Source organism: Aulonocara sp. 'chitande type north' Nkhata Bay, linkage group LG23 (genome assembly GCF_057382095.1).
Source record: "Aulonocara sp. 'chitande type north' Nkhata Bay isolate Kocher_YH1m ecotype deep benthic linkage group LG23, A_spYH_male_GT1.1, whole genome shotgun sequence".
Taxonomy (NCBI): domain Eukaryota; kingdom Metazoa; phylum Chordata; class Actinopteri; order Cichliformes; family Cichlidae; genus Aulonocara; species Aulonocara sp. 'chitande type north' Nkhata Bay.
Window position 1 is genome coordinate 43,849,748 of NC_141365.1, and position 25,744 is coordinate 43,875,491.

The 25,744-nt window shown below is 45.0% G+C and overlaps 27 non-coding genes and 7 pseudogenes across 27 annotated transcripts; 16 read left to right on the forward strand and 18 right to left on the reverse strand.

Moving 5' to 3' along the window:
- Positions 1 to 672: 672 nt before the first annotated feature.
- Positions 673 to 791, reverse strand: LOC147302630 (5S ribosomal RNA; annotated as a pseudogene).
- Positions 792 to 1,148: 357 nt separating this feature from the next.
- On the forward strand, positions 1,149 to 1,267 carry LOC147302631 (5S ribosomal RNA). Its single transcript, XR_015127478.1, has one exon. It is a non-coding gene; the product is annotated as a 5S ribosomal RNA (ribosomal RNA).
- An 854-nt stretch (positions 1,268 to 2,121) lies between these two features.
- LOC147302632 (5S ribosomal RNA) lies at positions 2,122 to 2,240 on the reverse strand (annotated as a pseudogene).
- Positions 2,241 to 2,597: 357 nt separating this feature from the next.
- Positions 2,598 to 2,716, forward strand: LOC147302633 (5S ribosomal RNA). Its single transcript, XR_015127479.1, has one exon. It is a non-coding gene; the product is annotated as a 5S ribosomal RNA (ribosomal RNA).
- An 854-nt stretch (positions 2,717 to 3,570) lies between these two features.
- On the reverse strand, positions 3,571 to 3,679 carry LOC147302634 (5S ribosomal RNA; annotated as a pseudogene).
- A 357-nt stretch (positions 3,680 to 4,036) lies between these two features.
- On the forward strand, positions 4,037 to 4,155 carry LOC147302635 (5S ribosomal RNA). The gene has a single exon (XR_015127480.1). It is a non-coding gene; the product is annotated as a 5S ribosomal RNA (ribosomal RNA).
- An 847-nt stretch (positions 4,156 to 5,002) lies between these two features.
- On the reverse strand, positions 5,003 to 5,121 carry LOC147302636 (5S ribosomal RNA; annotated as a pseudogene).
- A 357-nt stretch (positions 5,122 to 5,478) lies between these two features.
- On the forward strand, positions 5,479 to 5,597 carry LOC147302637 (5S ribosomal RNA). The gene has a single exon (XR_015127481.1). It is a non-coding gene; the product is annotated as a 5S ribosomal RNA (ribosomal RNA).
- An 847-nt stretch (positions 5,598 to 6,444) lies between these two features.
- LOC147302638 (5S ribosomal RNA) lies at positions 6,445 to 6,563 on the reverse strand. The gene has a single exon (XR_015127425.1). It is a non-coding gene; the product is annotated as a 5S ribosomal RNA (ribosomal RNA).
- A 1,320-nt stretch (positions 6,564 to 7,883) lies between these two features.
- On the reverse strand, positions 7,884 to 8,002 carry LOC147302639 (5S ribosomal RNA). The gene has a single exon (XR_015127442.1). It is a non-coding gene; the product is annotated as a 5S ribosomal RNA (ribosomal RNA).
- Positions 8,003 to 8,359: 357 nt separating this feature from the next.
- Positions 8,360 to 8,478, forward strand: LOC147302640 (5S ribosomal RNA). Its single transcript, XR_015127482.1, has one exon. It is a non-coding gene; the product is annotated as a 5S ribosomal RNA (ribosomal RNA).
- Positions 8,479 to 9,336: 858 nt separating this feature from the next.
- Positions 9,337 to 9,455, reverse strand: LOC147302641 (5S ribosomal RNA). Its single transcript, XR_015127416.1, has one exon. It is a non-coding gene; the product is annotated as a 5S ribosomal RNA (ribosomal RNA).
- Positions 9,456 to 9,812: 357 nt separating this feature from the next.
- Positions 9,813 to 9,931, forward strand: LOC147302642 (5S ribosomal RNA). The gene has a single exon (XR_015127483.1). It is a non-coding gene; the product is annotated as a 5S ribosomal RNA (ribosomal RNA).
- Positions 9,932 to 10,785: 854 nt separating this feature from the next.
- Positions 10,786 to 10,904, reverse strand: LOC147302643 (5S ribosomal RNA). Its single transcript, XR_015127417.1, has one exon. It is a non-coding gene; the product is annotated as a 5S ribosomal RNA (ribosomal RNA).
- A 357-nt stretch (positions 10,905 to 11,261) lies between these two features.
- LOC147302644 (5S ribosomal RNA) lies at positions 11,262 to 11,380 on the forward strand. Its single transcript, XR_015127484.1, has one exon. It is a non-coding gene; the product is annotated as a 5S ribosomal RNA (ribosomal RNA).
- An 854-nt stretch (positions 11,381 to 12,234) lies between these two features.
- On the reverse strand, positions 12,235 to 12,353 carry LOC147302645 (5S ribosomal RNA; annotated as a pseudogene).
- A 357-nt stretch (positions 12,354 to 12,710) lies between these two features.
- Positions 12,711 to 12,829, forward strand: LOC147302646 (5S ribosomal RNA). Its single transcript, XR_015127485.1, has one exon. It is a non-coding gene; the product is annotated as a 5S ribosomal RNA (ribosomal RNA).
- An 858-nt stretch (positions 12,830 to 13,687) lies between these two features.
- On the reverse strand, positions 13,688 to 13,806 carry LOC147302647 (5S ribosomal RNA). Its single transcript, XR_015127418.1, has one exon. It is a non-coding gene; the product is annotated as a 5S ribosomal RNA (ribosomal RNA).
- Positions 13,807 to 14,163: 357 nt separating this feature from the next.
- LOC147302648 (5S ribosomal RNA) lies at positions 14,164 to 14,282 on the forward strand. The gene has a single exon (XR_015127486.1). It is a non-coding gene; the product is annotated as a 5S ribosomal RNA (ribosomal RNA).
- An 858-nt stretch (positions 14,283 to 15,140) lies between these two features.
- Positions 15,141 to 15,259, reverse strand: LOC147302649 (5S ribosomal RNA). Its single transcript, XR_015127419.1, has one exon. It is a non-coding gene; the product is annotated as a 5S ribosomal RNA (ribosomal RNA).
- Positions 15,260 to 15,616: 357 nt separating this feature from the next.
- LOC147302650 (5S ribosomal RNA) lies at positions 15,617 to 15,735 on the forward strand. The gene has a single exon (XR_015127487.1). It is a non-coding gene; the product is annotated as a 5S ribosomal RNA (ribosomal RNA).
- Positions 15,736 to 16,593: 858 nt separating this feature from the next.
- On the reverse strand, positions 16,594 to 16,712 carry LOC147302651 (5S ribosomal RNA). Its single transcript, XR_015127420.1, has one exon. It is a non-coding gene; the product is annotated as a 5S ribosomal RNA (ribosomal RNA).
- A 357-nt stretch (positions 16,713 to 17,069) lies between these two features.
- Positions 17,070 to 17,188, forward strand: LOC147302652 (5S ribosomal RNA). Its single transcript, XR_015127488.1, has one exon. It is a non-coding gene; the product is annotated as a 5S ribosomal RNA (ribosomal RNA).
- An 858-nt stretch (positions 17,189 to 18,046) lies between these two features.
- On the reverse strand, positions 18,047 to 18,165 carry LOC147302653 (5S ribosomal RNA). Its single transcript, XR_015127422.1, has one exon. It is a non-coding gene; the product is annotated as a 5S ribosomal RNA (ribosomal RNA).
- Positions 18,166 to 18,522: 357 nt separating this feature from the next.
- LOC147302654 (5S ribosomal RNA) lies at positions 18,523 to 18,641 on the forward strand. The gene has a single exon (XR_015127489.1). It is a non-coding gene; the product is annotated as a 5S ribosomal RNA (ribosomal RNA).
- Positions 18,642 to 19,499: 858 nt separating this feature from the next.
- Positions 19,500 to 19,618, reverse strand: LOC147302655 (5S ribosomal RNA). The gene has a single exon (XR_015127423.1). It is a non-coding gene; the product is annotated as a 5S ribosomal RNA (ribosomal RNA).
- Positions 19,619 to 19,975: 357 nt separating this feature from the next.
- On the forward strand, positions 19,976 to 20,094 carry LOC147302656 (5S ribosomal RNA). The gene has a single exon (XR_015127490.1). It is a non-coding gene; the product is annotated as a 5S ribosomal RNA (ribosomal RNA).
- Positions 20,095 to 20,952: 858 nt separating this feature from the next.
- On the reverse strand, positions 20,953 to 21,071 carry LOC147302657 (5S ribosomal RNA). Its single transcript, XR_015127424.1, has one exon. It is a non-coding gene; the product is annotated as a 5S ribosomal RNA (ribosomal RNA).
- Positions 21,072 to 21,428: 357 nt separating this feature from the next.
- On the forward strand, positions 21,429 to 21,547 carry LOC147302658 (5S ribosomal RNA). The gene has a single exon (XR_015127492.1). It is a non-coding gene; the product is annotated as a 5S ribosomal RNA (ribosomal RNA).
- Positions 21,548 to 22,394: 847 nt separating this feature from the next.
- LOC147302659 (5S ribosomal RNA) lies at positions 22,395 to 22,513 on the reverse strand. The gene has a single exon (XR_015127435.1). It is a non-coding gene; the product is annotated as a 5S ribosomal RNA (ribosomal RNA).
- Positions 22,514 to 22,870: 357 nt separating this feature from the next.
- Positions 22,871 to 22,989, forward strand: LOC147302660 (5S ribosomal RNA). Its single transcript, XR_015127493.1, has one exon. It is a non-coding gene; the product is annotated as a 5S ribosomal RNA (ribosomal RNA).
- An 847-nt stretch (positions 22,990 to 23,836) lies between these two features.
- LOC147302661 (5S ribosomal RNA) lies at positions 23,837 to 23,955 on the reverse strand (annotated as a pseudogene).
- A 357-nt stretch (positions 23,956 to 24,312) lies between these two features.
- Positions 24,313 to 24,431, forward strand: LOC147302662 (5S ribosomal RNA). Its single transcript, XR_015127494.1, has one exon. It is a non-coding gene; the product is annotated as a 5S ribosomal RNA (ribosomal RNA).
- Positions 24,432 to 25,278: 847 nt separating this feature from the next.
- Positions 25,279 to 25,397, reverse strand: LOC147302663 (5S ribosomal RNA; annotated as a pseudogene).
- Between the last annotated feature and the right edge of the window lie 347 nt (positions 25,398 to 25,744).

The window sequence follows — 25,744 nt, forward strand, 5'->3', positions numbered from 1 at the left end:
GTAGAGAATGTCTACGGCTAGTCCGTCTGGGCTCAATAGTGAGGAACTCGTTAACCTTGTAGCGTGCACAGTGTCAACCTGACACTCTTGTGCAACCAGTTTTAACTCTTATTGGCTGCCGACTGCGGCCCCGAAGAATACTGAATAAATGCGCATCAGTGTGCTACCCTGAGCAGGGAACACGATATCATGGAGTTTCTAACATGGAGCAAGGTGAAGGTGACGCGACTATGCAGGACCGCCCCTGGTTACCTTCAGAGATCAGATGAGAACAGGCTGGTATGGCCGTAAGTGAGAGGCTTCCTCGACAACGGGCTTCATGTAGATACTGTAACCCATTTATTGGGATTTAAAAAACAATTTAGAGTGAAGCATATTGATTAGTTTCTACTTTTATTTTTAATAGCTGCCCATGACAGCACAGTTATAATGCATACTTAATGCAGCAATATTCACGTCATAAACAATTGTGAGTGTTTGCACAAAAACATCTACAGGTGCTCTGTGCATGTACAGTGATATTGATGTAACGCTTGAAGAATTTGACATTACTACATGAGTGGAAGAGCTCTTTGCGCAAGACTCACTAACCATCCTATTGGAAAATGAGCTTAAAGAGTGCCTCAGATCCGTTTCACTATTTAAACTGTCATTTGTGTGTTGAAATGCAAAAGCTTACGGCACCTGGTATTCCCAGGCAGTCTCCCATCCAAGTACTGACCAGGCCCGACCCAGCTTGGCTTCCGAGATCAGACGAGATCGGGCGCGTTGAGGGTGGTGTGGCCGTAAGCGAGGGACTGCTTCACAAACAGCCTCTTTATACATGCTGTGATGACGCAGTCATGCTTAGGTTTTTATGTCCTGTATATAAGTTGAATTGTCCAAAGCACAAAAATGTTGGACTTCCAAATGGTCCTAACATACTGTGTGCTCTGTGTCACTTTAACACTGTGCTGTGAGAAAGTAACATGTGTTATTATGGTGACGTTACCGCGGGAAAAGCATTTTTGCAGCTCAGTGTTGAAGCTGCAGTTCACAACAAAGGTTTGCATGTTTTCGCTGTAACATGTGAAGCTTAGTACAATCCTATATTTTAAAGTGCGTGACATTTGCCAAGTATAAAAGGTCTTTTATAGCGGGTTTCCCTCGCTTACGGCCATACCACCCTGAACACGCCCGATCTCGTCTGATCTCGGAAGCTAAGCAGGGTCGGGCCTGGTCAGTACTTGGATGGGAGACCGCCTGGGAATACCAGGTGCTGTAAGCTTTTGCACTCCCACACACAAACTGCAGAGGGCGCCGCTGCTCACTCAGTGGAGGCAGCTTGAGGAAAAGCTTCATGACAACGCTCCTGATTGCATTTCCCTTTTGTGCAAAACAAAACAAAAGAACAGCAGGAACGAAATTTTTAGGAAATACACTAACTTATTTATTCTGTAAATGTAGAGAATGTCTACGGCTAGTCCGTCTGGGCTCAATAGTGAGGAACTCGTTAACCTTGTAGCGTGCAGCGGGCACAGTGTCAACCTGACACTCTTGTGCAACCAGTTTTAACTCTTATTGGCTGCCGACTGCGGCCCCGAAGAATACTGAATAAATGCGCATCAGTGTGCTACCCTGAGCAGGGAACACGATATCATGGAGTTTCTAACATGGAGCAAGGTGAAGGTGACGCGACTATGCAGGACCGCCCCTGGTTACCTTCAGAGATCAGATGAGAACAGGCTGGTATGGCCGTAAGTGAGAGGCTTCCTCGACAACGGGCTTCATGTAGATACTGTAACCCATTTATTGGGATTTAAAAAACAATTTAGAGTGAAGCATATTGATTAGTTTCTACTTTTATTTTTAATAGCTGCCCATGACAGCACAGTTATAATGCATACTTAATGCAGCAATATTCACGTCATAAACAATTGTGAGTGTTTGCACAAAAACATCTACAGGTGCTCTGTGCATGTACAGTGATACTGATGTAACGCTTGAAGAATTTGACATTACTACATGAGTGGAAGAGCTCTTTGCGCAAGACTCACTAACCATCCTATTGGAAAATGAGCTTAAAGAGTGCCTCAGATCCGTTTCACTATTTAAACTGTCATTTGTGTGTTGAAATGCAAAAGCTTACGGCACCTGGTATTCCCAGGCAGTCTCCCATCCAAGTACTGACCAGGCCCGACCCAGCTTGGCTTCCGAGAGCAGACGAGATCGGGCGCGTTCAGGGTGGCGTGGCCGTAAGCGAGGGACTGCTTCACAAACAGCCTCTTTATACATGCTGTGATGACGCAGTCATGCTTAGGTTTTTATGTCCTGTATATAAGTTGAATTGTCCAAAGCACAAAAATGTTGGACTTTCAAATGGTCCTAACACACTGTGTGCTCTGTGTCACTTTAACACTGTGCTGTGAGAAAGTAACATGTGTTATTATGGTGACGTTACCGCGGGAAAAGCATTTTTGCAGCTCAGTGTTGAAGCTGCAGTTCACAACAAAGGTTTGCATGTTTTCGCTGTAACATGTGAAGCTTAGTACAATCCTATATCTTAAAGTGCGTGACATTTGCCAAGTATAAAAGGTCTTTTATAGCGGGTTTCCCTCGCTTACGGCCATACCACCCTGAACACGCCCGATCTCGTCTGATCTCGGAAGCTAAGCAGGGTCGGGCCTGGTCAGTACTTGGATGGGAGACCGCCTGGGAATACCAGGTGCTGTAAGCTTTTGCACTCCCACACACAAACTGCAGAGGGCGCCGCTGCTCACTCAGTGGAGGCAGCTTGAGGAAAAGCTTCATGACAACGCTCCTGATTGCATTTCCCTTTTGTGCAAAACAAAACAAAAGAACAGCAGGAACGAAATTTTTAGGAAATACACTAACTTATTTATTCTGTAAATGTAGAGAATGTCTACGGCTAGTCCGTCTGGGCTCAATAGTGAGGAACTCGTTAACCTTGTAGCGTGCAGCGGGCACAGTGTCAACCTGACACTCTTGTGCAACCAGTTTTAACTCTTATTGGCTGCCGACTGCGGCCCCGAAGAATACTGAATAAATGCGCATCAGTGTGCTACCCTGAGCAGGGAACACGATATCATGGAGTTTCTAACATGGAGCAAGGTGAAGGTGACGCGACTATGCAGGACCGCCCCTGGTTACCTTCAGAGATCAGATGAGAACAGGCTGGTATGGCCGTAAGTGAGAGGCTTCCTCGACAACGGGCTTCATGTAGATACTGTAACCCATTTATTGGGATTTAAAAAACAATTTAGAGTGAAGCATATTGATTAGTTTCTACTTTTATTTTTAATAGCTGCCCATGACAGCACAGTTATAATGCATACTTAATGCTGCAATATTCACGTCATAAACAATTGTGAGTGTTTGCACAAAAACATCTACAGGTGCTCTGTGCATGTACAGTGATATTGATGTAACGCTTGAAGAATTTGACATTACTACATGAGTGGAAGAGCTCTTTGCGCAAGACTCACTAACCATCCTATTGGAAAATGAGCTTAAAGAGTGCCTCAGATCCGTTTCACTATTTAAACTGTCATTTGTGTGTTGAAATGCAAAAGCTTACGGCACCTGGTATTCCCAGGCAGTCTCCCATCCAAGTACTGACCAGGCCCGACCCAGCTTGGCTTCCGAGATCAGACGAGTTCAGGGTGGCGTGGCCGTAAGCGAGGGACTGCTTCACAAACAGCCTCTTTATACATGCTGTGATGACGCAGTCATGCTTAGGTTTTTATGTCCTGTATATAAGTTGAATTGTCCAAAGCACAAAAATGTTGGACTTCCAAATGGTCCTAACATACTGTGTGCTCTGTGTCACTTTAACACTGTGCTGTGAGAAAGTAACATGTGTTATTATGGTGACGTTACCGCGGGAAAAGCATTTTTGCAGCTCAGTGTTGAAGCTGCAGTTCACAACAAAGGTTTGCATGTTTTCGCTGTAACATGTGAAGCTTAGTACAATCCTATATTTTAAAGTGCGTGACATTTGCCAAGTATAAAAGGTCTTTTATAGCGGGTTTCCCTCGCTTACGGCCATACCACCCTGAACACGCCCGATCTCGTCTGATCTCGGAAGCTAAGCAGGGTCGGGCCTGGTCAGTACTTGGATGGGAGACCGCCTGGGAATACCAGGTGCTGTAAGCTTTTGCACTCCCACACACAAACTGCAGAGGGCGCCGCTGCTCACTCAGTGGAGGCAGCTTGAGGAAAAGCTTCATGACAACGCTCCTGATTGCATTTCCCTTTTGTGCAAAACAAAACAAAAGAACAGCAGGAACGAAATTTTTAGGAAATACACTAACTTATTTATTCTGTAAATGTAGAGAATGTCTACGGCTAGTCCGTCTGGGCTCAATAGTGAGGAACTCGTTAACCTTGTAGCGTGCACAGTGTCAACCTGACACTCTTGTGCAACCAGTTTTAACTCTTATTGGCTGCCGACTGCGGCCCCGAAGAATACTGAATAAATGCGCATCAGTGTGCTACCCTGAGCAGGGAACACGATATCATGGAGTTTCTAACATGGAGCAAGGTGAAGGTGACGCGACTATGCAGGACCGCCCCTGGTTACCTTCAGAGATCAGATGAGAACAGGCTGGTATGGCCGTAAGTGAGAGGCTTCCTCGACAACGGGCTTCATGTAGATACTGTAACCCATTTATTGGGATTTAAAAAACAATTTAGAGTGAAGCATATTGATTAGTTTCTACTTTTATTTTTAATAGCTGCCCATGACAGCACAGTTATAATGCATACTTAATGCAGCAATATTCACGTCATAAACAATTGTGAGTGTTTGCACAAAAACATCTACAGGTGCTCTGTGCATGTACAGTGATATTGATGTAACGCTTGAAGAATTTGACATTACTACATGAGTGGAAGAGCTCTTTGCGCAAGACTCACTAACCATCCTATTGGAAAATGAGCTTAAAGAGTGCCTCAGATCCGTTTCACTATTTAAACTGTCATTTGTGTGTTGAAATGCAAAAGCTTACGGCACCTGGTATTCCCAGGCAGTCTCCCATCCAAGTACTGACCAGGCCCGACCTAGCTTGGCTTCCGAGATCATACGAGATCGGGCGCGTTCAGGGTGGTGTGGCCGTAAGCGAGGGACTGCTTCACAAACAGCCTCTTTATACATGCTGTGATGACGCAGTCATGCTTAGGTTTTTATGTCCTGTATATAAGTTGAATTGTCCAAAGCACAAAAATGTTGGACTTCCAAATGGTCCTAACATACTGTGTGCTCTGTGTCACTTTAACACTGTGCTGTGAGAAAGTAACATGTGTTATTATGGTGACGTTACCGCGGGAAAAGCATTTTTGCAGCTCAGTGTTGAAGCTGCAGTTCACAACAAAGGTTTGCATGTTTTCGCTGTAACATGTGAAGCTTAGTACAATCCTATATTTTAAAGTGCGTGACATTTGCCAAGTATAAAAGGTCTTTTATAGCGGGTTTCCCTCGCTTACGGCCATACCACCCTGAACACGCCCGATCTCGTCTGATCTCGGAAGCTAAGCAGGGTCGGGCCTGGTCAGTACTTGGATGGGAGACCGCCTGGGAATACCAGGTGCTGTAAGCTTTTGCACTCCCACACACAAACTGCAGAGGGCGCCGCTGCTCACTCAGTGGAGGCAGCTTGAGGAAAAGCTTCATGACAACGCTCCTGATTGCATTTCCCTTTTGTGCAAAACAAAACAAAAGAACAGCAGGAACGAAATTTTTAGGAAATACACTAACTTATTTATTCTGTAAATGTAGAGAATGTCTACGGCTAGTCCGTCTGGGCTCAATAGTGAGGAACTCGTTAACCTTGTAGCGTGCACAGTGTCAACCTGACACTCTTGTGCAACCAGTTTTAACTCTTATTGGCTGCCGACTGCGGCCCCGAAGAATACTGAATAAATGCGCATCAGTGTGCTACCCTGAGCAGGGAACACGATATCATGGAGTTTCTAACATGGAGCAAGGTGAAGGTGACGCGACTATGCAGGACCGCCCCTGGTTACCTTCAGAGATCAGATGAGAACAGGCTGGTATGGCCGTAAGTGAGAGGCTTCCTCGACAACGGGCTTCATGTAGATACTGTAACCCATTTATTGGGATTTAAAAAACAATTTAGAGTGAAGCATATTGATTAGTTTCTACTTTTATTTTTAATAGCTGCCCATGACAGCACAGTTATAATGCATACTTAATGCAGCAATATTCACGTCATAAACAATTGTGAGTGTTTGCACAAAAACATCTACAGGTGCTCTGTGCATGTACAGTGATATTGATGTAACGCTTGAAGAATTTGACATTACTACATGAGTGGAAGAGCTCTTTGCGCAAGACTCACTAACCATCCTATTGGAAAATGAGCTTAAAGAGTGCCTCAGATCCGTTTCACTATTTAAACTGTCATTTGTGTGTTGAAATGCAAAAGCTTACGGCACCTGGTATTCCCAGGCAGTCTCCCATCCAAGTACTGACCAGGCCCGACCCAGCTTGGCTTCCGAGATCAGACGAGATCGGGCGCGTTCAGGGTGGTGTGGCCGTAAGCGAGGGACTGCTTCACAAACAGCCTCTTTATACATGCTGTGATGACGCAGTCATGCTTAGGTTTTTATGTCCTGTATATAAGTTGAATTGTCCAAAGCACAAAAATGTTGGACTTTCAAATGGTCCTAACACACTGTGTGCTCTGTGTCACTTTAACACTGTGCTGTGAGAAAGTAACATGTGTTATTATGGTGACGTTACCGCGGGAAAAGCATTTTTGCAGCTCAGTGTTGAAGCTGCAGTTCACAACAAAGGTTTGCATGTTTTCGCTGTAACATGTGAAGCTTAGTACAATTCTATATTTTAAAGTGCGTGACATTTGCCAAGTATAAAAGGTCTTTTATAGCGGGTTTCCCTCGCTTACGGCCATACCACCCTGAACACGCCCGATCTCGTCTGATCTCGGAAGCTAAGCCTGGTCAGTACTTGGATGGGAGACCGCCTGGGAATACCAGGTGCTGTAAGCTTTTGCACTCCCACACACAAACTGCAGAGGGCGCCGCTGCTCACTCAGTGGAGGCAGCTTGAGGAAAAGCTTCATGACAACGCTCCTGATTGCATTTCCCTTTTGTGCAAAACAAAACAAAAGAACAGCAGGAACGAAATTGTTAGGAAATACACTAACTTATTTATTCTGTAAATGTAGAGAATGTCTACGGCTAGTCCGTCTGGGCTCAATAGTGAGGAACTCGTTAACCTTGTAGCGTGCAGCGGGCACAGTGTCAACCTGACACTCTTGTGCAACCAGTTTTAACTCTTATTGGCTGCCGACTGCGGCCCCGAAGAATACTGAATAAATGCGCATCAGTGTGCTACCCTGAGCAGGGAACACGATATCATGGAGTTTCTAACATGGAGCAAGGTGAAGGTGACGCGACTATGCAGGACCGCCCCTGGTTACCTTCAGAGATCAGATGAGAACAGGCTGGTATGGCCGTAAGTGAGAGGCTTCCTCGACAACGGGCTTCATGTAGATACTGTAACCCATTTATTGGGATTTAAAAAACAATTTAGAGTGAAGCATATTGATTAGTTTCTACTTTTATTTTTAATAGCTGCCCATGACAGCACAGTTATAATGCATACTTAATGCTGCAATATTCACGTCATAAACAATTGTGAGTGTTTGCACAAAAACATCTACAGGTGCTCTGTGCATGTACAGTGATACTGATGTAACGCTTGAAGAATTTGACATTACTACATGAGTGGAAGAGCTCTTTGCGCAAGACTCACTAACCATCCTATTGGAAAATGAGCTTAAAGAGTGCCTCAGATCCGTTTCACTATTTAAACTGTCATTTGTGTGTTGAAATGCAAAAGCTTACGGCACCTGGTATTCCCAGGCAGTCTCCCATCCAAGTACTGACCAGGCCCGACCCAGCTTGGCTTCCGAGATCAGACGAGATCGGGCGCGTTCAGGGTGGCGTGGCCGTAAGCGAGGGACTGCTTCACAAACAGCCTCTTTATACATGCTGTGATGACGCAGTCATGCTTAGGTTTTTATGTCCTGTATATAAGTTGAATTGTCCAAAGCACAAAAATGTTGGACTTCCAAATGGTCCTAACATACTGTGTGCTCTGTGTCACTTTAACACTGTGCTGTGAGAAAGTAACATGTGTTATTATGGTGACGTTACCGCGGGAAAAGCATTTTTGCAGCTCAGTGTTGAAGCTGCAGTTCACAACAAAGGTTTGCATGTTTTCGCTGTAACATGTGAAGCTTAGTACAATCCTATATTTTAAAGTGCGTGACATTTGCCAAGTATAAAAGGTCTTTTATAGCGGGTTTCCCTCGCTTACGGCCATACCACCCTGAACACGCCCGATCTCGTCTGATCTCGGAAGCTAAGCAGGGTCGGGCCTGGTCAGTACTTGGATGGGAGACCGCCTGGGAATACCAGGTGCTGTAAGCTTTTGCACTCCCACACACAAACTGCAGAGGGCGCCGCTGCTCACTCAGTGGAGGCAGCTTGAGGAAAAGCTTCATGACAACGCTCCTGATTGCATTTCCCTTTTGTGCAAAACAAAACAAAAGAACAGCAGGAACGAAATTTTTAGGAAATACACTAACTTATTTATTCTGTAAATGTAGAGAATGTCTACGGCTAGTCCGTCTGGGCTCAATAGTGAGGAACTCGTTAACCTTGTAGCGTGCAGCGGGCACAGTGTCAACCTGACACTCTTGTGCAACCAGTTTTAACTCTTATTGGCTGCCGACTGCGGCCCCGAAGAATACTGAATAAATGCGCATCAGTGTGCTACCCTGAGCAGGGAACACGATATCATGGAGTTTCTAACATGGAGCAAGGTGAAGGTGACGCGACTATGCAGGACCGCCCCTGGTTACCTTCAGAGATCAGATGAGAACAGGCTGGTATGGCCGTAAGTGAGAGGCTTCCTCGACAACGGGCTTCATGTAGATACTGTAACCCATTTATTGGGATTTAAAAAACAATTTAGAGTGAAGCATATTGATTAGTTTCTACTTTTATTTTTAATAGCTGCCCATGACAGCACAGTTATAATGCATGCATACTTAATGCAGCAATATTCACGTCATAAACAATTGTGAGTGTTTGCACAAAAACATCTACAGGTGCTCTGTGCATGTACAGTGATATTGATGTAACGCTTGAAGAATTTGACATTACTACATGAGTGGAAGAGCTCTTTGCGCAAGACTCACTAACCATCCTATTGGAAAATGAGCTTAAAGAGTGCCTCAGATCCGTTTCACTATTTAAACTGTCATTTGTGTGTTGAAATGCAAAAGCTTACGGCACCTGGTATTCCCAGGAAGTCTCCCATCCAAGTACTGACCAGGCCCGACCCAGCTTGGCTTCCGAGATCAGACGAGATCGGGCGCGTTCAGGGTGGTGTGGCCGTAAGCGAGGGACTGCTTCACAAACAGCCTCTTTATACATGCTGTGATGACGCAGTCATGCTTAGGTTTTTATGTCCTGTATATAAGTTGAATTGTCCAAAGCACAAAAATGTTGGACTTCCAAATGGTCCTAACACACTGTGTGCTCTCTGTCACTTTAACACTGTGCTGTGAGAAAGTAACATGTGTTATTATGGTGACGTTACCGCGGGAAAAGCATTTTTGCAGCTCAGTGTTGAAGCTGCAGTTCACAACAAAGGTTTGCATGTTTTCGCTGTAACATGTGAAGCTTAGTACAATCCTATATTTTAAAGTGCGTGACATTTGCCAAGTATAAAAGGTCTTTTATAGCGGGTTTCCCTCGCTTACGGCCATACCACCCTGAACACGCCCGATCTCGTCTGATCTCGGAAGCTAAGCAGGGTCGGGCCTGGTCAGTACTTGGATGGGAGACCGCCTGGGAATACCAGGTGCTGTAAGCTTTTGCACTCCCACACACAAACTGCAGAGGGCGCCGCTGCTCACTCAGTGGAGGCAGCTTGAGGAAAAGCTTCATGACAACGCTCCTGATTGCATTTCCCTTTTGTGCAAAACAAAACAAAAGAACAGCAGGAACGAAATATTTAGGAAATACACAAACTTATTTATTCTGTAAATGTAGAGAATGTCTACGGCTAGTCCGTCTGGGCTCAATAGTGAGGAACTCGTTAACCTTGTAGCGTGCAGCGGGCACAGTGTCAACCTGACACTCTTGTGCAACGAGTTTTAACTCTTATTGGCTGCCGACTGCGGCCCCGAAGAATACTGAATAAATGCGCATCAGTGTGCTACCCTGAGCAGGGAACACGATATCATGGAGTTTCTAACATGGAGCAAGGTGAAGGTGACGCGACTATGCAGGACCGCCCCTGGTTACCTTCAGAGATCAGATGAGAACAGGCTGGTATGGCCGTAAGTGAGAGGCTTCCTCGACAACGGGGTTCATGTAGATACTGTAACCCATTTATTGGGATTTAAAAAACAATTTAGAGTGAAGCATATTGATTAGTTTCTACTTTTATTTTTAATAGCTGCCCATGACAGCACAGTTATAATGCATACTTAATGCAGCAATATTCACGTCATAAACAATTGTGAGTGTTTGCACAAAAACATCTACAGGTGCTCTGTGCATGTACAGTGATATTGATGTAACGCTTGAAGAATTTGACATTACTACATGAGTGGAAGAGCTCTTTGCGCAAGACTCACTAACCATCCTATTGGAAAATGAGCTTAAAGAGTGCCTCAGATCCGTTTCACTATTTAAACTGTCATTTGTGTGTTGAAATGCAAAAGCTTACGGCACCTGGTATTCCCAGGAAGTCTCCCATCCAAGTACTGACCAGGCCCGACCCAGCTTGGCTTCCGAGATCAGACGAGATCGGGCGCGTTCAGGGTGGTGTGGCCGTAAGCGAGGGACTGCTTCACAAACAGCCTCTTTATACATGCTGTGATGACGCAGTCATGCTTAGGTTTTTATGTCCTGTATATAAGTTGAATTGTCCAAAGCACAAAAATGTTGGACTTCCAAATGGTCCTAACACACTGTGTGCTCTCTGTCACTTTAACACTGTGCTGTGAGAAAGTAACATGTGTTATTATGGTGACGTTACCGCGGGAAAAGCATTTTTGCAGCTCAGTGTTGAAGCTGCAGTTCACAACAAAGGTTTGCATGTTTTCGCTGTAACATGTGAAGCTTAGTACAATCCTATATTTTAAAGTGCGTGACATTTGCCAAGTATAAAAGGTCTTTTATAGCGGGTTTCCCTCGCTTACGGCCATACCACCCTGAACACGCCCGATCTCGTCTGATCTCGGAAGCTAAGCAGGGTCGGGCCTGGTCAGTACTTGGATGGGAGACCGCCTGGGAATACCAGGTGCTGTAAGCTTTTGCACTCCCACACACAAACTGCAGAGGGCGCCGCTGCTCACTCAGTGGAGGCAGCTTGAGGAAAAGCTTCATGACAACGCTCCTGATTGCATTTCCCTTTTGTGCAAAACAAAACAAAAGAACAGCAGGAACGAAATTTTTAGGAAATACACTAACTTATTTATTCTGTAAATGTAGAGAATGTCTACGGCTAGTCCGTCTGGGCTCAATAGTGAGGAACTCGTTAACCTTGTAGCGTGCAGCGGGCACAGTGTCAACCTGACACTCTTGTGCAACCAGTTTTAACTCTTATTGGCTGCCGACTGCGGCCCCGAAGAATACTGAATAAATGCGCATCAGTGTGCTACCCTGAGCAGGGAACACGATATCATGGAGTTTCTAACATGGAGCAAGGTGAAGGTGACGCGACTATGCAGGACCGCCCCTGGTTACCTTCAGAGATCAGATGAGAACAGGCTGGTATGGCCGTAAGTGAGAGGCTTCCTCGACAACGGGCTTCATGTAGATACTGTAACCCATTTATTGGGATTTAAAAAACAATTTAGAGTGAAGCATATTGATTAGTTTCTACTTTTATTTTTAATAGCTGCCCATGACAGCACAGTTATAATGCATACTTAATGCAGCAATATTCACGTCATAAACAATTGTGAGTGTTTGCACAAAAACATCTACAGGTGCTCTGTGCATGTACAGTGATATTGATGTAACGCTTGAAGAATTTGACATTACTACATGAGTGGAAGAGCTCTTTGCGCAAGACTCACTAACCATCCTATTGGAAAATGAGCTTAAAGAGTGCCTCAGATCCGTTTCACTATTTAAACTGTCATTTGTGTGTTGAAATGCAAAAGCTTACGGCACCTGGTATTCCCAGGAAGTCTCCCATCCAAGTACTGACCAGGCCCGACCCAGCTTGGCTTCCGAGATCAGACGAGATCGGGCGCGTTGAGGGTGGTGTGGCCGTAAGCGAGGGACTGCTTCACAAACAGCCTCTTTATACATGCTGTGATGACGCAGTCATGCTTAGGTTTTTATGTCCTGTATATAAGTTGAATTGTCCAAAGCACAAAAATGTTGGACTTCCAAATGGTCCTAACATACTGTGTGCTCTGTGTCACTTTAACACTGTGCTGTGAGAAAGTAACATGTGTTATTATGGTGACGTTACCGCGGGAAAAGCATTTTTGCAGCTCAGTGTTGAAGCTGCAGTTCACAACAAAGGTTTGCATGTTTTCGCTGTAACATGTGAAGCTTAGTACAATCCTATATTTTAAAGTGCGTGACATTTGCCAAGTATAAAAGGTCTTTTATAGCGGGTTTCCCTCGCTTACGGCCATACCACCCTGAACACGCCCGATCTCGTCTGATCTCGGAAGCTAAGCAGGGTCGGGCCTGGTCAGTACTTGGATGGGAGACCGCCTGGGAATACCAGGTGCTGTAAGCTTTTGCACTCCCACACACAAACTGCAGAGGGCGCCGCTGCTCACTCAGTGGAGGCAGCTTGAGGAAAAGCTTCATGACAACGCTCCTGATTGCATTTCCCTTTTGTGCAAAACAAAACAAAAGAACAGCAGGAACGAAATTTTTAGGAAATACACAAACTTATTTATTCTGTAAATGTAGAGAATGTCTACGGCTAGTCCGTCTGGGCTCAATAGTGAGGAACTCGTTAACCTTGTAGCGTGCAGCGGGCACAGTGTCAACCTGACACTCTTGTGCAACGAGTTTTAACTCTTATTGGCTGCCGACTGCGGCCCCGAAGAATACTGAATAAATGCGCATCAGTGTGCTACCCTGAGCAGGGAACACGATATCATGGAGTTTCTAACATGGAGCAAGGTGAAGGTGACGCGACTATGCAGGACCGCCCCTGGTTACCTTCAGAGATCAGATGAGAACAGGCTGGTATGGCCGTAAGTGAGAGGCTTCCTCGACAACGGGGTTCATGTAGATACTGTAACCCATTTATTGGGATTTAAAAAACAATTTAGAGTGAAGCATATTGATTAGTTTCTACTTTTATTTTTAATAGCTGCCCATGACAGCACAGTTATAATGCATGCATACTTAATGCAGCAATATTCACGTCATAAACAATTGTGAGTGTTTGCACAAAAACATCTACAGGTGCTCTGTGCATGTACAGTGATATTGATGTAACGCTTGAAGAATTTGACATTACTACATGAGTGGAAGAGCTCTTTGCGCAAGACTCACTAACCATCCTATTGGAAAATGAGCTTAAAGAGTGCCTCAGATCCGTTTCACTATTTAAACTGTCATTTGTGTGTTGAAATGCAAAAGCTTACGGCACCTGGTATTCCCAGGAAGTCTCCCATCCAAGTACTGACCAGGCCCGACCCAGCTTGGCTTCCGAGATCAGACGAGATCGGGCGCGTTCAGGGTGGTGTGGCCGTAAGCGAGGGACTGCTTCACAAACAGCCTCTTTATACATGCTGTGATGACGCAGTCATGCTTAGGTTTTTATGTCCTGTATATAAGTTGAATTGTCCAAAGCACAAAAATGTTGGACTTCCAAATGGTCCTAACACACTGTGTGCTCTCTGTCACTTTAACACTGTGCTGTGAGAAAGTAACATGTGTTATTATGGTGACGTTACCGCGGGAAAAGCATTTTTGCAGCTCAGTGTTGAAGCTGCAGTTCACAACAAAGGTTTGCATGTTTTCGCTGTAACATGTGAAGCTTAGTACAATCCTATATTTTAAAGTGCGTGACATTTGCCAAGTATAAAAGGTCTTTTATAGCGGGTTTCCCTCGCTTACGGCCATACCACCCTGAACACGCCCGATCTCGTCTGATCTCGGAAGCTAAGCAGGGTCGGGCCTGGTCAGTACTTGGATGGGAGACCGCCTGGGAATACCAGGTGCTGTAAGCTTTTGCACTCCCACACACAAACTGCAGAGGGCGCCGCTGCTCACTCAGTGGAGGCAGCTTGAGGAAAAGCTTCATGACAACGCTCCTGATTGCATTTCCCTTTTGTGCAAAACAAAACAAAAGAACAGCAGGAACGAAATATTTAGGAAATACACAAACTTATTTATTCTGTAAATGTAGAGAATGTCTACGGCTAGTCCGTCTGGGCTCAATAGTGAGGAACTCGTTAACCTTGTAGCGTGCAGCGGGCACAGTGTCAACCTGACACTCTTGTGCAACGAGTTTTAACTCTTATTGGCTGCCGACTGCGGCCCCGAAGAATACTGAATAAATGCGCATCAGTGTGCTACCCTGAGCAGGGAACACGATATCATGGAGTTTCTAACATGGAGCAAGGTGAAGGTGACGCGACTATGCAGGACCGCCCCTGGTTACCTTCAGAGATCAGATGAGAACAGGCTGGTATGGCCGTAAGTGAGAGGCTTCCTCGACAACGGGGTTCATGTAGATACTGTAACCCATTTATTGGGATTTAAAAAACAATTTAGAGTGAAGCATATTGATTAGTTTCTACTTTTATTTTTAATAGCTGCCCATGACAGCACAGTTATAATGCATGCATACTTAATGCAGCAATATTCACGTCATAAACAATTGTGAGTGTTTGCACAAAAACATCTACAGGTGCTCTGTGCATGTACAGTGATATTGATGTAACGCTTGAAGAATTTGACATTACTACATGAGTGGAAGAGCTCTTTGCGCAAGACTCACTAACCATCCTATTGGAAAATGAGCTTAAAGAGTGCCTCAGATCCGTTTCACTATTTAAACTGTCATTTGTGTGTTGAAATGCAAAAGCTTACGGCACCTGGTATTCCCAGGAAGTCTCCCATCCAAGTACTGACCAGGCCCGACCCAGCTTGGCTTCCGAGATCAGACGAGATCGGGCGCGTTCAGGGTGGTGTGGCCGTAAGCGAGGGACTGCTTCACAAACAGCCTCTTTATACATGCTGTGATGACGCAGTCATGCTTAGGTTTTTATGTCCTGTATATAAGTTGAATTGTCCAAAGCACAAAAATGTTGGACTTCCAAATGGTCCTAACACACTGTGTGCTCTCTGTCACTTTAACACTGTGCTGTGAGAAAGTAACATGTGTTATTATGGTGACGTTACCGCGGGAAAAGCATTTTTGCAGCTCAGTGTTGAAGCTGCAGTTCACAACAAAGGTTTGCATGTTTTCGCTGTAACATGTGAAGCTTAGTACAATCCTATATTTTAAAGTGCGTGACATTTGCCAAGTATAAAAGGTCTTTTATAGCGGGTTTCCCTCGCTTACGGCCATACCACCCTGAACACGCCCGATCTCGTCTGATCTCGGAAGCTAAGCAGGGTCGGGCCTGGTCAGTACTTGGATGGGAGACCGCCTGGGAATACCAGGTGCTGTAAGCTTTTGCACTCCCACACACAAACTGCAGAGGGCGCCGCTGCTCACTCAGTGGAGGCAGCTTGAGGAAAAGCTTCATGACAACGCTCCTGATTGCATTTCCCTTTTGTGCAAAACAAAACAAAAGAACAGCAGGAACGAAATATTTAGGAAATACACAAACTTATTTATTCTGTAAATGTAGAGAATGTCTACGGCTAGTCCGTCTGGGCTCAATAGTGAGGAACTCGTTAACCTTGTAGCGTGCAGCGGGCACAGTGTCAACCTGACACTCTTGTGCAACGAGTTTTAACTCTTATTGGCTGCCGACTGCGGCCCCGAAGAATACTGAATAAATGCGCATCAGTGTGCTACCCTGAGCAGGGAACACGATATCATGGAGTTTCTAACATGGAGCAAGGTGAAGGTGACGCGACTATGCAGGACCGCCCCTGGTTACCTTCAGAGATCAGATGAGAACAGGCTGGTATGGCCGTAAGTGAGAGGCTTCCTCGACAACGGGGTTCATGTAGATACTGTAACCCATTTATTGGGATTTAAAAAACAATTTAGAGTGAAGCATATTGATTAGTTTCTACTTTTATTTTTAATAGCTGCCCATGACAGCACAGTTATAATGCATGCATACTTAATGCAGCAATATTCACGTCATAAACAATTGTGAGTGTTTGCACAAAAACATCTACAGGTGCTCTGTGCATGTACAGTGATATTGATGTAACGCTTGAAGAATTTGACATTACTACATGAGTGGAAGAGCTCTTTGCGCAAGACTCACTAACCATCCTATTGGAAAATGAGCTTAAAGAGTGCCTCAGATCCGTTTCACTATTTAAACTGTCATTTGTGTGTTGAAATGCAAAAGCTTACGGCACCTGGTATTCCCAGGAAGTCTCCCATCCAAGTACTGACCAGGCCCGACCCAGCTTGGCTTCCGAGATCAGACGAGATCGGGCGCGTTCAGGGTGGTGTGGCCGTAAGCGAGGGACTGCTTCACAAACAGCCTCTTTATACATGCTGTGATGACGCAGTCATGCTTAGGTTTTTATGTCCTGTATATAAGTTGAATTGTCCAAAGCACAAAAATGTTGGACTTCCAAATGGTCCTAACACACTGTGTGCTCTCTGTCACTTTAACACTGTGCTGTGAGAAAGTAACATGTGTTATTATGGTGACGTTACCGCGGGAAAAGCATTTTTGCAGCTCAGTGTTGAAGCTGCAGTTCACAACAAAGGTTTGCATGTTTTCGCTGTAACATGTGAAGCTTAGTACAATCCTATATTTTAAAGTGCGTGACATTTGCCAAGTATAAAAGGTCTTTTATAGCGGGTTTCCCTCGCTTACGGCCATACCACCCTGAACACGCCCGATCTCGTCTGATCTCGGAAGCTAAGCAGGGTCGGGCCTGGTCAGTACTTGGATGGGAGACCGCCTGGGAATACCAGGTGCTGTAAGCTTTTGCACTCCCACACACAAACTGCAGAGGGCGCCGCTGCTCACTCAGTGGAGGCAGCTTGAGGAAAAGCTTCATGACAACGCTCCTGATTGCATTTCCCTTTTGTGCAAAACAAAACAAAAGAACAGCAGGAACGAAATATTTAGGAAATACACAAACTTATTTATTCTGTAAATGTAGAGAATGTCTACGGCTAGTCCGTCTGGGCTCAATAGTGAGGAACTCGTTAACCTTGTAGCGTGCAGCGGGCACAGTGTCAACCTGACACTCTTGTGCAACGAGTTTTAACTCTTATTGGCTGCCGACTGCGGCCCCGAAGAATACTGAATAAATGCGCATCAGTGTGCTACCCTGAGCAGGGAACACGATATCATGGAGTTTCTAACATGGAGCAAGGTGAAGGTGACGCGACTATGCAGGACCGCCCCTGGTTACCTTCAGAGATCAGATGAGAACAGGCTGGTATGGCCGTAAGTGAGAGGCTTCCTCGACAACGGGGTTCATGTAGATACTGTAACCCATTTATTGGGATTTAAAAAACAATTTAGAGTGAAGCATATTGATTAGTTTCTACTTTTATTTTTAATAGCTGCCCATGACAGCACAGTTATAATGCATGCATACTTAATGCAGCAATATTCACGTCATAAACAATTGTGAGTGTTTGCACAAAAACATCTACAGGTGCTCTGTGCATGTACAGTGATATTGATGTAACGCTTGAAGAATTTGACATTACTACATGAGTGGAAGAGCTCTTTGCGCAAGACTCACTAACCATCCTATTGGAAAATGAGCTTAAAGAGTGCCTCAGATCCGTTTCACTATTTAAACTGTCATTTGTGTGTTGAAATGCAAAAGCTTACGGCACCTGGTATTCCCAGGAAGTCTCCCATCCAAGTACTGACCAGGCCCGACCCAGCTTGGCTTCCGAGATCAGACGAGATCGGGCGCGTTCAGGGTGGTGTGGCCGTAAGCGAGGGACTGCTTCACAAACAGCCTCTTTATACATGCTGTGATGACGCAGTCATGCTTAGGTTTTTATGTCCTGTATATAAGTTGAATTGTCCAAAGCACAAAAATGTTGGACTTCCAAATGGTCCTAACACACTGTGTGCTCTCTGTCACTTTAACACTGTGCTGTGAGAAAGTAACATGTGTTATTATGGTGACGTTACCGCGGGAAAAGCATTTTTGCAGCTCAGTGTTGAAGCTGCAGTTCACAACAAAGGTTTGCATGTTTTCGCTGTAACATGTGAAGCTTAGTACAATCCTATATTTTAAAGTGCGTGACATTTGCCAAGTATAAAAGGTCTTTTATAGCGGGTTTCCCTCGCTTACGGCCATACCACCCTGAACACGCCCGATCTCGTCTGATCTCGGAAGCTAAGCAGGGTCGGGCCTGGTCAGTACTTGGATGGGAGACCGCCTGGGAATACCAGGTGCTGTAAGCTTTTGCACTCCCACACACAAACTGCAGAGGGCGCCGCTGCTCACTCAGTGGAGGCAGCTTGAGGAAAAGCTTCATGACAACGCTCCTGATTGCATTTCCCTTTTGTGCAAAACAAAACAAAAGAACAGCAGGAACGAAATATTTAGGAAATACACAAACTTATTTATTCTGTAAATGTAGAGAATGTCTACGGCTAGTCCGTCTGGGCTCAATAGTGAGGAACTCGTTAACCTTGTAGCGTGCAGCGGGCACAGTGTCAACCTGACACTCTTGTGCAACGAGTTTTAACTCTTATTGGCTGCCGACTGCGGCCCCGAAGAATACTGAATAAATGCGCATCAGTGTGCTACCCTGAGCAGGGAACACGATATCATGGAGTTTCTAACATGGAGCAAGGTGAAGGTGACGCGACTATGCAGGACCGCCCCTGGTTACCTTCAGAGATCAGATGAGAACAGGCTGGTATGGCCGTAAGTGAGAGGCTTCCTCGACAACGGGGTTCATGTAGATACTGTAACCCATTTATTGGGATTTAAAAAACAATTTAGAGTGAAGCATATTGATTAGTTTCTACTTTTATTTTTAATAGCTGCCCATGACAGCACAGTTATAATGCATGCATACTTAATGCAGCAATATTCACGTCATAAACAATTGTGAGTGTTTGCACAAAAACATCTACAGGTGCTCTGTGCATGTACAGTGATATTGATGTAACGCTTGAAGAATTTGACATTACTACATGAGTGGAAGAGCTCTTTGCGCAAGACTCACTAACCATCCTATTGGAAAATGAGCTTAAAGAGTGCCTCAGATCCGTTTCACTATTTAAACTGTCATTTGTGTGTTGAAATGCAAAAGCTTACGGCACCTGGTATTCCCAGGAAGTCTCCCATCCAAGTACTGACCAGGCCCGACCCAGCTTGGCTTCCGAGATCAGACGAGATCGGGCGCGTTCAGGGTGGTGTGGCCGTAAGCGAGGGACTGCTTCACAAACAGCCTCTTTATACATGCTGTGATGACGCAGTCATGCTTAGGTTTTTATGTCCTGTATATAAGTTGAATTGTCCAAAGCACAAAAATGTTGGACTTCCAAATGGTCCTAACACACTGTGTGCTCTCTGTCACTTTAACACTGTGCTGTGAGAAAGTAACATGTGTTATTATGGTGACGTTACCGCGGGAAAAGCATTTTTGCAGCTCAGTGTTGAAGCTGCAGTTCACAACAAAGGTTTGCATGTTTTCGCTGTAACATGTGAAGCTTAGTACAATCCTATATTTTAAAGTGCGTGACATTTGCCAAGTATAAAAGGTCTTTTATAGCGGGTTTCCCTCGCTTACGGCCATACCACCCTGAACACGCCCGATCTCGTCTGATCTCGGAAGCTAAGCAGGGTCGGGCCTGGTCAGTACTTGGATGGGAGACCGCCTGGGAATACCAGGTGCTGTAAGCTTTTGCACTCCCACACACAAACTGCAGAGGGCGCCGCTGCTCACTCAGTGGAGGCAGCTTGAGGAAAAGCTTCATGACAACGCTCCTGATTGCATTTCCCTTTTGTGCAAAACAAAACAAAAGAACAGCAGGAACGAAATATTTAGGAAATACACAAACTTATTTATTCTGTAAATGTAGAGAATGTCTACGGCTAGTCCGTCTGGGCTCAATAGTGAGGAACTCGTTAACCTTGTAGCGTGCAGCGGGCACAGTGTCAACCTGACACTCTTGTGCAACGAGTTTTAACTCTTATTGGCTGCCGACTGCGGCCCCGAAGAATACTGAATAAATGCGCATCAGTGTGCTACCCTGAGCAGGGAACACGATATCATGGAGTTTCTAACATGGAGCAAGGTGAAGGTGACGCGACTATGCAGGACCGCCCCTGGTTACCTTCAGAGATCAGATGAGAACAGGCTGGTATGGCCGTAAGTGAGAGGCTTCCTCGACAACGGGGTTCATGTAGATACTGTAACCCATTTATTGGGATTTAAAAAACAATTTAGAGTGAAGCATATTGATTAGTTTCTACTTTTATTTTTAATAGCTGCCCATGACAGCACAGTTATAATGCATGCATACTTAATGCAGCAATATTCACGTCATAAACAATTGTGAGTGTTTGCACAAAAACATCTACAGGTGCTCTGTGCATGTACAGTGATACTGATGTAACGCTTGAAGAATTTGACATTACTACATGAGTGGAAGAGCTCTTTGCGCAAGACTCACTAACCATCCTATTGGAAAATGAGCTTAAAGAGTGCCTCAGATCCGTTTCACTATTTAAACTGTCATTTGTGTGTTGAAATGCAAAAGCTTACGGCACCTGGTATTCCCAGGAAGTCTCCCATCCAAGTACTGACCAGGCCCGACCCAGCTTGGCTTCCGAGATCAGACGAGATCGGGCGCGTTCAGGGTGGTGTGGCCGTAAGCGAGGGACTGCTTCACAAACAGCCTCTTTATACATGCTGTGATGACGCAGTCATGCTTAGGTTTTTATGTCCTGTATATAAGTTGAATTGTCCAAAGCACAAAAATGTTGGACTTCCAAATGGTCCTAACACACTGTGTGCTCTCTGTCACTTTAACACTGTGCTGTGAGAAAGTAACATGTGTTATTATGGTGACGTTACCGCGGGAAAAGCATTTTTGCAGCTCAGTGTTGAAGCTGCAGTTCACAACAAAGGTTTGCATGTTTTCGCTGTAACATGTGAAGCTTAGTACAATCCTATATTTTAAAGTGCGTGACATTTGCCAAGTATAAAAGGTCTTTTATAGCGGGTTTCCCTCGCTTACGGCCATACCACCCTGAACACGCCCGATCTCGTCTGATCTCGGAAGCTAAGCAGGGTCGGGCCTGGTCAGTACTTGGATGGGAGACCGCCTGGGAATACCAGGTGCTGTAAGCTTTTGCACTCCCACACACAAACTGCAGAGGGCGCCGCTGCTCACTCAGTGGAGGCAGCTTGAGGAAAAGCTTCATGACAACGCTCCTGATTGCATTTCCCTTTTGTGCAAAACAAAACAAAAGAACAGCAGGAACGAAATTTTTAGGAAATACACTAACTTATTTATTCTGTAAATGTAGAGAATGTCTACGGCTAGTCCGTCTGGGCTCAATAGTGAGGAACTCGTTAACCTTGTAGCGTGCACAGTGTCAACCTGACACTCTTGTGCAACCAGTTTTAACTCTTATTGGCTGCCGACTGCGGCCCCGAAGAATACTGAATAAATGCGCATCAGTGTGCTACCCTGAGCAGGGAACACGATATCATGGAGTTTCTAACATGGAGCAAGGTGAAGGTGACGCGACTATGCAGGACCGCCCCTGGTTACCTTCAGAGATCAGATGAGAACAGGCTGGTATGGCCGTAAGTGAGAGGCTTCCTCGACAACGGGCTTCATGTAGATACTGTAACCCATTTATTGGGATTTAAAAAACAATTTAGAGTGAAGCATATTGATTAGTTTCTACTTTTATTTTTAATAGCTGCCCATGACAGCACAGTTATAATGCATACTTAATGCAGCAATATTCACGTCATAAACAATTGTGAGTGTTTGCACAAAAACATCTACAGGTGCTCTGTGCATGTACAGTGATATTGATGTAACGCTTGAAGAATTTGACATTACTACATGAGTGGAAGAGCTCTTTGCGCAAGACTCACTAACCATCCTATTGGAAAATGAGCTTAAAGAGTGCCTCAGATCCGTTTCACTATTTAAACTGTCATTTGTGTGTTGAAATGCAAAAGCTTACGGCACCTGGTATTCCCAGGCAGTCTCCCATCCAAGTACTGACCAGGCCCGACCCAGCTTGGCTTCCGAGATCATACGAGATCGGGCGCGTTCAGGGTGGTGTGGCCGTAAGCGAGGGACTGCTTCACAAACAGCCTCTTTATACATGCTGTGATGACGCAGTCATGCTTAGGTTTTTATGTCCTGTATATAAGTTGAATTGTCCAAAGCACAAAAATGTTGGACTTTCAAATGGTCCTAACACACTGTGTGCTCTGTGTCACTTTAACACTGTGCTGTGAGAAAGTAACATGTGTTATTATGGTGACGTTACCGCGGGAAAAGCATTTTTGCAGCTCAGTGTTGAAGCTGCAGTTCACAACAAAGGTTTGCATGTTTTCGCTGTAACATGTGAAGCTTAGTACAATTCTATATCTTAAAGTGCGTGACATTTGCCAAGTATAAAAGGTCTTTTATAGCGGGTTTCCCTCGCTTACGGCCATACCACCCTGAACACGCCCGATCTCGTCTGATCTCGGAAGCTAAGCAGGGTCGGGCCTGGTCAGTACTTGGATGGGAGACCGCCTGGGAATACCAGGTGCTGTAAGCTTTTGCACTCCCACACACAAACTGCAGAGGGCGCCGCTGCTCACTCAGTGGAGGCAGCTTGAGGAAAAGCTTCATGACAACGCTCCTGATTGCATTTCCCTTTTGTGCAAAACAAAACAAAAGAACAGCAGGAACGAAATTGTTAGGAAATACACTAACTTATTTATTCTGTAAATGTAGAGAATGTCTACGGCTAGTCCGTCTGGGCTCAATAGTGAGGAACTCGTTAACCTTGTAGCGTGCACAGTGTCAACCTGACACTCTTGTGCAACCAGTTTTAACTCTTATTGGCTGCCGACTGCGGCCCCGAAGAATACTGAATAAATGCGCATCAGTGTGCTACCCTGAGCAGGGAACACGATATCATGGAGTTTCTAACATGGAGCAAGGTGAAGGTGACGCGACTATGCAGGACCGCCCCTGGTTACCTTCAGAGATCAGATGAGAACAGGCTGGTATGGCCGTAAGTGAGAGGCTTCCTCGACAACGGGCTTCATGTAGATACTGTAACCCATTTATTGGGATTTAAAAAACAATTTAGAGTGAAGCATATTGATTAGTTTCTACTTTTATTTTTAATAGCTGCCCATGACAGCACAGTTATAATGCATACTTAATGCAGCAATATTCACGTCATAAACAATTGTGAGTGTTTGCACAAAAACATCTACAGGTGCTCTGTGCATGTACAGTGATACTGATGTAACGCTTGAAGAATTTGACATTACTACATGAGTGGAAGAGCTCTTTGCGCAAGACTCACTAACCATCCTATTGGAAAATGAGCTTAAAGAGTGCCTCAGATCCGTTTCACTATTTAAACTGTCATTTGTGTGTTGAAATGCAAAAGCTTACGGCACCTGGTATTCCCAGGCAGTCTCCCATCCAAGTACTGACCAGGCCCGACCCAGCTTGGCTTCCGAGATCAGACGAGATCGGGCGCGTTGAGGGTGGTGTGGCCGTAAGCGAGGGACTGCTTCACAAACAGCCTCTTTATACATGCTGTGATGACGCAGTCATGCTTAGGTTTTTATGTCCTGTATATAAGTTGAATTGTCCAAAGCACAAAAATGTTGGACTTTCAAATGGTCCTAACACACTGTGTGCTCTGTGTCACTTTAACACTGTGCTGTGAGAAAGTAACATGTGTTATTATGGTGACGTTACCGCGGGAAAAGCATTTTTGCAGCTCAGTGTTGAAGCTGCAGTTCACAACAAAGGTTTGCATGTTTTCGCTGTAACATGTGAAGCTTAGTACAATCCTATATTTTAAAGTGCGTGACATTTGCCAAGTATAAAAGGTCTTTTATAGCGGGTTTCCCTCGCTTACGGCCATACCACCCTGAACACGCCCGATCTCGTCTGATCTCGGAAGCTAAGCAGGGTCGGGCCTGGTCAGTACTTGGATGGGAGACCGCCTGGGAATACCAGGTGCTGTAAGCTTTTGCACTCCCACACACAAACTGCAGAGGGCGCCGCTGCTCACTCAGTGGAGGCAGCTTGAGGAAAAGCTTCATGACAACGCTCCTGATTGCATTTCCCTTTTGTGCAAAACAAAACAAAAGAACAGCAGGAACGAAATTGTTAGGAAATACACTAACTTATTTATTCTGTAAATGTAGAGAATGTCTACGGCTAGTCCGTCTGGGCTCAATAGTGAGGAACTCGTTAACCTTGTAGCGTGCACAGTGTCAACCTGACACTCTTGTGCAACCAGTTTTAACTCTTATTGGCTGCCGACTGCGGCCCCGAAGAATACTGAATAAATGCGCATCAGTGTGCTACCCTGAGCAGGGAACACGATATCATGGAGTTTCTAACATGGAGCAAGGTGAAGGTGACGCGACTATGCAGGACCGCCCCTGGTTACCTTCAGAGATCAGATGAGAACAGGCTGGTATGGCCGTAAGTGAGAGGCTTCCTCGACAACGGGCTTCATGTAGATACTGTAACCCATTTATTGGGATTTAAAAAACAATTTAGAGTGAAGCATATTGATTAGTTTCTACTTTTATTTTTAATAGCTGCCCATGACAGCACAGTTATAATGCATACTTAATGCAGCAATATTCACGTCATAAACAATTGTGAGTGTTTGCACAAAAACATCTACAGGTGCTCTGTGCATGTACAGTGATACTGATGTAACGCTTGAAGAATTTGACATTACTACATGAGTGGAAGAGCTCTTTGCGCAAGACTCACTAACCATCCTATTGGAAAATGAGCTTAAAGAGTGCCTCAGATCCGTTTCACTATTTAAACTGTCATTTGTGTGTTGAAATGCAAAAGCTTACGGCACCTGGTATTCCCAGGCAGTCTCCCATCCAAGTACTGACCAGGCCCGACCCAGCTTGGCTTCCGAGATCATACGAGATCGGGCGCGTTCAGGGTGGCGCGGCCGTAAGCGAGGGACTGCTTCACAAACAGCCTCTTTATACATGCTGTGATGACGCAGTCATGCTTAGGTTTTTATGTCCTGTATATAAGTTGAATTGTCCAAAGCACAAAAATGTTGGACTTTCAAATGGTCCTAACACACTGTGTGCTCTGTGTCACTTTAACACTGTGCTGTGAGAAAGTAACATGTGTTATTATGGTGACGTTACCGCGGGAAAAGCATTTTTGCAGCTCAGTGTTGAAGCTGCAGTTCACAACAAAGGTTTGCATGTTTTCGCTGTAACATGTGAAGCTTAGTACAATTCTATCTCTTAAAGTGCGTGACATTTGCCAAGTATAAAAGGTCTTTTATAGCG